At 35.0% G+C, this 7,596-nt stretch overlaps 1 long non-coding RNA gene across 1 annotated transcript in view; it reads right to left on the reverse strand.

The window, feature by feature from the left end:
• LOC115305558 overlaps positions 1-6,859 on the reverse strand; it is a 49,694-nt gene extending 42,835 nt beyond the window's left edge. Inside the window, exons 1-2 of the long non-coding RNA XR_003914850.1 lie at positions 6,723-6,859; positions 2,511-2,591 (exon numbers count right to left, since the gene is read on the reverse strand). This is a non-coding gene — a long non-coding RNA (uncharacterized LOC115305558). The remainder of the gene's footprint in view (positions 1-2,510; positions 2,592-6,722) is intronic.
• Between the last annotated feature and the right edge of the window lie 737 nt (positions 6,860-7,596).

Genomic DNA, 7,596 nt, shown 5'->3' on the forward strand with positions numbered 1-7,596 from the left:
AGTAAAAAAGAGTGCAAATTGGCTAATTTGGGTCAAAAGCAAATATAGCAGTAATATTAATAAGATTTTATTGGCATTCCTGGTGGCTCAGTTGGTGAAGCATCTGACTCTTGATTTTTGACTCGGTCATGATCTCACAGTTTGTGAGATCAAGCCCCACATCAGGCTCTGAGCTGACAGTGAGGAGCCTGCTTGGGATTCTCTCTCTCCCTCTCTCCCTTCCCTTCCTGTGCTCACTTGCATGGGCTCGCTTTCTCTCTCTTACTCTCTATCTCTCTCAAATAAACATGGAAACTATTTTTCAATAAGAGAATATGATTTATTTATTTGTTAAATTTTTTTAATGTTTTTTATTTATTTTTGAGAGACAGAGAGAGAGACAGTGGGAGCAGGGGAGGGTCAGAGAGAGAGAGGGAGATACAGAATCTGAAGCAGGCTCCAGGCTCTGAGCTAGCTGTCAGCACAGAGCCCGATGTGGGGCACGAACCCACGAACTGTGAGATCATGACCTGAGCCGAAGCTGGATGCTTAACTGACTGAGCCACCCAGGCACCCTGAGGATATTATTTATTATGCAAATTGTATTTTGCAAAACGCACAATTAACTGCTAAGGTCCTTGGCAAAACTCATAAATTCCAACCCAAAGTGTACATTGGAGGGTCTTTTGTGTGATTGTGCAGTGCTCTTAATAAGTAGCCAGACCTCAGCAATGGAAATAATACTGCTTACTCTGCCACAGGAATATAGTAAAGCCAGCCACAGAGGCAGTCATCGTGCTTTTTGAAAGGCAAAACTAACATGTCAGTACTAGTTTTGTCTTTTTGGTGGAAGAGATTTTGCTTCTGATTTAAAAAAAAAAGTAACTCTCATCTTTCAGAAGAGAATTCCCTAAATAATAATTTGTTGCAAAAACAAATTTATATATAGCATCATAATAGTGGAAGACATTCTTAAATGGTCTTATCTTTCCCCTTCTTTGTTCCTTTGTGTCAGAAGGTAGGAGTGTCCTACTGAAAGTATGTTACTCTTAGTTCTAGAATTAATAACTCTGTCCATATTCACTACTATTTGTTTACTACAGTAAGACGTCTGTGGGTACAAGTGCTAATTTTAACCACTGTTCACTACAAGAATGCCCCCCCCACCCCGTCTGGGAACATAACCTTCTATCCAAGTATACATAAGATCACATGAAACAGTAACCAACAAAAGATCAATGGAATAATGGCCCAAGCTAAATTCTATGGCAGAATCATTTTTTTTTTTGTAACTGTAAAAGTACAATTATTCTTTGTGGTTAAAATTATGCAGCCCTTAAATAACTCTGAGTAAATGAATTATGTGCCATTAAGAGATTTCTTGAAAAGTTTTCATTAGCTGTAAAATAAAATAGCTTTAAGCTTTAGAATGTTCTACTCAGTTGGAGACTCTCATGTCTTTGTGATATTCTGGTGACAATTTCTATTCTAAGTGTCAAAAACAACTCTGCTATCTGGAACAAGTCGTATAGTATTCACTCCTTTTAATATTCTAATCGTGAGGTGTGAAGTGAAATGGTTGCACAGTGTAATGGTGGCAAAGAAGTGGAGTGTCAATGAGACGGGGAAGGTGACAGACTCGGAATAGGTCCCTGAGGTGCTCTCCAAGTGCACTGGATAAAGATTCCCCTGGGAAAATTTTCTCATTAGTTCTCAGACACAGTTCAGTAATTCAATAGCACCAGGTTACCATTAGTCACAAGACCAAAATATGTTACTTTCCATGCTTTAGTTCCTTTATTTGTGTATGTCATTTTCAGACCAAAAATTATGAGCCCTACTCTCATGCAAAGCCACTCAGTAAATTGTTTACATACTGAAGTGTGACACATGACAAGCAAATTCTGCAGTTTTTTTTTAATATTGACGTATGATACAAATTCAAAAGGCAATAGATATTTTAAATAATTCTAATGATACTTCCCTTAATCACTTTCAGTTTCTTTATACCAGAATTACTAAACATGCACATATGTGCACCCACTTACATGCACATTCATTTTCATAAAAAAAGCAGGAAGGTTTCAGGAATAATTGTTAAAGAAAAGATCACATTTTTGAAAAAGCTTTCTCACCCATTTTTATCCTACTTATAAAGTAAACTTGTCTCACTACTTTAAGGGAGTCTATTTTTAAAAGCAATACCTTCTGGTGACTGTATTGTTTCAGAAATTTAGTGTTCTTTCTAAAATCAAGAAGTATTGAATGATGTACTATACACGTGAATAGAAAATATTAGTATTTTGTGCTCTAATAGAGAGGAAACTCTTATTCAAGATCCTGGTTGTTAGTTAATTTTTTATGAAATTACTGAGTAAAGATGTTAAAATGCAGAGACTATAATTCTACATGCTTTATATTTCCTTGACATAAACTGTATGTACCTTTTTTTATGCTATGAAAGTTAACTGCACTCCTACTCCGCAGTTGAAGGCATAATGGGATAGGGGGTTGTCTACCTCATTACTCACCAGGTCAGAAAGAAAGCAGTATCCACCCCCATCGGTCATTTAAACCCTCCTGGTTACATCAGGGAAGCAATAATGAAATCTCTGAAAATGAAAATTAGATACAACATTAACAGATTATTGTAGATTTTTGTATTTCAGAAGACAATTCACAGTATTTTATTTTGCAGATTTTGCAGGGATGGTCATTCTTATCTTTAGAAGATAGCTGGTGTATGGTATCGCCATAAAAAGCATTTAATTTGTCATATATTCTAGTGGAAGTATAATTTAAATGCATCCACCTAAACACCATGACAGACTGTAGAGGAAGTTAATCTTTGGTAATGCAAACTATGTTTCTTACAGAAATAAAATGTGATAGGTAAACTGCAAGAGGAAGTTATCTATTAGAAACAGTGAAAGAATAGATTTTTCCAAATGAATCGGTTAAAAACACTTCCTAATAGAAACACGCTCCTTTCAAAACAGTAATGATCAGGATTCCAAATAAACCATCACATACTTCTGTTTATGTACTACCCATAGAGTTATTGTTGAATTTTGAATTGTAAATATTTATAAGTGATTCATATTAAAGAAGTTGTCAGCTGCAGCTACAGTTCTTCACCTTCTGTCATTCCAACTATCAAGGGGGCTGACTCAATCGCTTTCTTGTCAGGCTACCTTTCTTCCCCAGAATACTCAATTCCCAAAACACAACAAAATATAAATGAATGGAAAGTGCTAATGACCCATGATTGCCAAGAGGTATTAAGTTTTTAAAGGTCCTTTGCTGACTAAATTTTAAATGAGCAAAATCGTTTCCCAAGGCAAATCTTTATATTTTTAGTAGATGTCCATTGAAAAGAAATACATATTATTGTCTTCTCTCTGCTTTCCTAGGATAGGAGTCATAATCAGCTTTTAAAGACTTGAGTATGTATAGCTTATTCCATGTTTACTTACAAGATCTATACTGATAAATGCTAGACTAATAAAAATTATACTTTAATAAAGGGGAACGTGGCTTGAAATTATAAGATATGGAAACTTACATAGTTTTTGGAAGTTTAAAGGCATATTTTAAATCTTTAGGATCAGGATGGTACCATTTTCAACAATTAAGTTAAAATCTTTATGTTTAGCAAATAATACAGATCAGTTCCCAAATCTTGTAATTTCATGCTATTTCCCCTTTCTATTGTCTTAAAAATGCTACTGATGACAAAAACTGTTGTTTCTAATGACTTTGATATAGTCTAAACTTGCAAATTCTCTATTAGTTTTGTCTTGGGTTGGCTCTGTTATATTTCTACTGAACTTCTGTTTTGTGATATGTTTTCATATCTGAGAAGAATCTTTTCTAGGGAAGAAAGCAGGTGGTCACTGAAATCACAGCCTCAAAGGTTCAAATGTTTGGATATAAATGAAAAAAGTTGCCATTGTGTTTGTTAATTTAGTTTCTAATTTAGGAAAATAAAGCTTTTGCTTAAATTTTATGTTGTGAAGAATTGCTTATATCTGTATATAATTTAATAAAGACAAAAAGGTTGAAATCAATAGTGGAAACTTAGCCAAACAGTTAAGGTTGCAGTTTTTTTTTGAATTAAAAAAAATTTTTTTTTTTTTGAGAGAGAGAGAATGCTCAGGTATGATGGGGGTTGAAGGGTGATAGGGAGGGACAGAGAGAGAGGGCGAGAATATCCTAAACCCTACAGGGAGAGCTGGATCTGAGGAACCCAGAAGTCAAAACCTGAGACAAAATCAAGAGTCAGATGCTTAATTGACTGAGCTACCAGATGCCCTAGGTTAAGGAATACTTCTTGATCAAATCATTAGATCTTACTGAAAGGAGGCTCTCAGTAGGAAATAAGTGGTTTTCCCATATTTTCAGTATAAGCTAATGGCAATGTGTTAATCTTTAAGTTCCTGTCTCATCTTTTAATTTCTATATGAAATAGCTCTTAAGAATCTTTCAGCAATTTCCTTTATTATCACCTAGCACTGTGACTTACACGGCTTCTCACAGACACTCGCATATAAGCAAACTGTACATACACACATGTAAAGTCAAGGCCAGCTCAACAGATGTGGTCTTGTGTGGCAATCATATCACTTTTTCTGAAACACTAAAAGCTTGACTTTCAAGTAGTTTTAAATTTCAAATCAGCTTAGTCCATATTTAATTTAGACATGTTGGTTTAACACCAAGCCACACCAGACCTTTTAAAGTTCAGTGGCTGTGATATAAAATTCTTCACTGTGTTGCACCAATAAATTGAGAAGTGCAGTATAATTCTTCACTATCACTGGAACCACTGTGAAATGAAATAAAGACTTTGATATTGGTCCTCACTCAGGTACACACTCTTTCAGAGTTGTATTCAAAGTGTGTGTTCAGAAAAATTAATAAAAACTCAGAGATGATGCATTTTTTATGAAGTAAGTAGTAAAAAAAGTTAACTCCACCATTTTCTTCCTGTTGGTCACTTTACATGTCAGTAGATTAAAAGATGCTGAATTCCTTTTCTCTGAGGACCACCTTTATAACTGAGTTATTTAGTTTTTTATTTTTTTAAACTAAGCAGCCAAAAGAAAGAGCCTCTTGACACTTCCAGCAAGTATCTCAGTTCTTTTCATATTGTCAATAGCTCCACTGATAGCACTGTTCTTTTGACAGCTAAAAGCAGATGTGGGGGTTAAGTATGGGAGCAATTCAAATGTCCATAGTAAACTGCAGGGGGGCAGAGAGAGCTCAGAGAGCAGCAGCTTTAAAGTAATTGACTAATACAGTAAGGATATTAAAGTCATTTAGTGCCAAAAGGGAACACACTGATCCCTGACCCTCAGCCACTTTGGAGTAATCTAGTATTCAATCCAGCGTGTAATGACTGCCAGGCCTGTCAATCCTCCAGGCTCTCCAGTCAAATGCCTGTGGCTACTATTGGCTTATGGTAAAAGGACAGAAATGCAAGGAAATGCCTCTCAATCAGCCTATGATGTGATAATGTTATTGCTCCAATGTATTCTATATTGTCCCTGCATAGTTTAATCTGTTGAGACCCATGTCAAAAATTGCCCTTGTTCCCCAGAGGTCTTTATTCAACCTTTTAGTAATACAAGTGGATTTGAAAGGAAAGGGGGTAAACTAACTTGATGAATTGTTTCCAGCTAATACATACATACATGCATACATACACATGTGTGTGTGTATACACACACACACACACACACACACACACACACACACACACACATATATATATACATACATACACAGATACACACACACACATGTACGTATATATAGTCAACTCTGGCTTAAAGGCTATCCATGCAAGGTATAAATTAGAAATGTGGTACTAATCAGACTTGTAAACCCTTCTTTTTCTTTTACTCCAGTGGGCAAACTGTTTTATAATAAAAAGTGTTGGAAAAAAAGAAGTATTGACACAGGAATTTATTTACACGGTGGCTGATTCACATTCAGTGCATGTGCCAAAAGGAGTTTTAACAGGGGAAGATATCAGAAAAAAAGATTTACTTGTTTCTGTTACTTCAAGACATAAGAGTTGGCAAACTTCTGGGAAGGTTCCATTTTAAATGAGGTGTTTTGCATTTGGAAAATATAATTATTGCTATAGGCTGCAAATGAAAAAAGAACACCTAAGAGAGTACAGGAAATTGCCTTTTTTTTGGTTATTCTGATTTTGCTAATTAAAGTACTAGAAATTGACCCAAAGTTGAAGAATCACATTGGAGTAATAATTATTCAAATCTTATTTTATTATCATATAAAGAATCTTTGTATTTCTTAGTCATTCCCCCATTTACTTTTAAAAAACCTACTATACAGAGTCTTTGGAAAGAGCCAGCTCCAGATGATAATGCACTATTATTTTTAGAGGACATTAAGGTTATATAGGGGAGGCATTTTGCCTATTTCTGTACTGTAGGACTTTGCCCAGCTCCCACAGGGAAGGTGCTATACAAAACGAGAAACAAAGAGGAACATCTGTTTGTTCATAAGTTTGAAATAACTTTGGTGTCAAAAACAAATGGCTGTCTCCCACCACCAACTTGTCCTCTGACCATTCAGCACTCTAAAATGATTAATCAATGTATGATTGTATTCTAAAAACCATTCTGCACATGTTACCTACTTTTCCCACTTGAAGTATTCTGGATTTGTATACAATTCTTGTCAAAATATAAGAGACAGGAAAATCTTACTTTTGTGTTCACTGAATTCCCAGACCTTAAGGGCAAAATGAATGCAGGAGGAATCCCATCAGGATGTCTCGGGCAATTTTTCATTAGTATCCATGACAAGCTGTTTCACCACAGGCTATTGTTTTCATGGAAAGTTCAAATACAGTAGGATGGAATATGGTGTGCTATTAGCACATAATGGTATGATTATTACCTATCTTATATATATATGACCTTTGTCACCTAGAACATTGATACTCTTCATTATGATGTACCATTGCAGAATAAGAGGAATGGTTGGGCAGCTTTTAGAGTTCTTTCTGTAGTTGTCTAATTATCTGTTTAAAGTTTTCAAAGCTTTCCTAAGAGGTGAACTAGAAGGGAAAACCAAATAGGTCAGAGAATCATAGGGCTTCAAAAGACCTTGGCATTAATTTGTCTATTCCTTTTACGTCCTGGCATCAAATAGCTAAGCTATTTCTGGTGAGGGTATATTTTATACAAAATTCCAAAATTTAGCATCATGTCTATCTGCAAAAAGCATTATGACTATAAAGGAATAACTTGATTCTACAAGCAGAACGAAAAATTCTGTCTTACAGCTACACATTTTATTAAAAGCTTCTTCAATTAGTTGAAACTTATTTTTTCATACAGTCTCCTTATGAAATTCAATGAGTCACTTTTCACTTTTTGTATAATAACTTTATGTTCCTAATGATAATTGTTAAATATATATTTAGTTTTCTCTAGAATGAATATGAGTAAAGCATCATTCCGTTTGGGTTAATTGAGTAAGTTCTCCTTTAGCTTCAGCAGAATTAAGGGCACATATCTTATCTTCATTTCTCATAGTCAATATGTGGTTGAAAAAATTTCATTCCTTCAGCAAATA

This window comes from Suricata suricatta, chromosome 2, assembly GCF_006229205.1.
Source record: "Suricata suricatta isolate VVHF042 chromosome 2, meerkat_22Aug2017_6uvM2_HiC, whole genome shotgun sequence".
Taxonomy (NCBI): Eukaryota; Metazoa; Chordata; class Mammalia; order Carnivora; family Herpestidae; genus Suricata; species Suricata suricatta.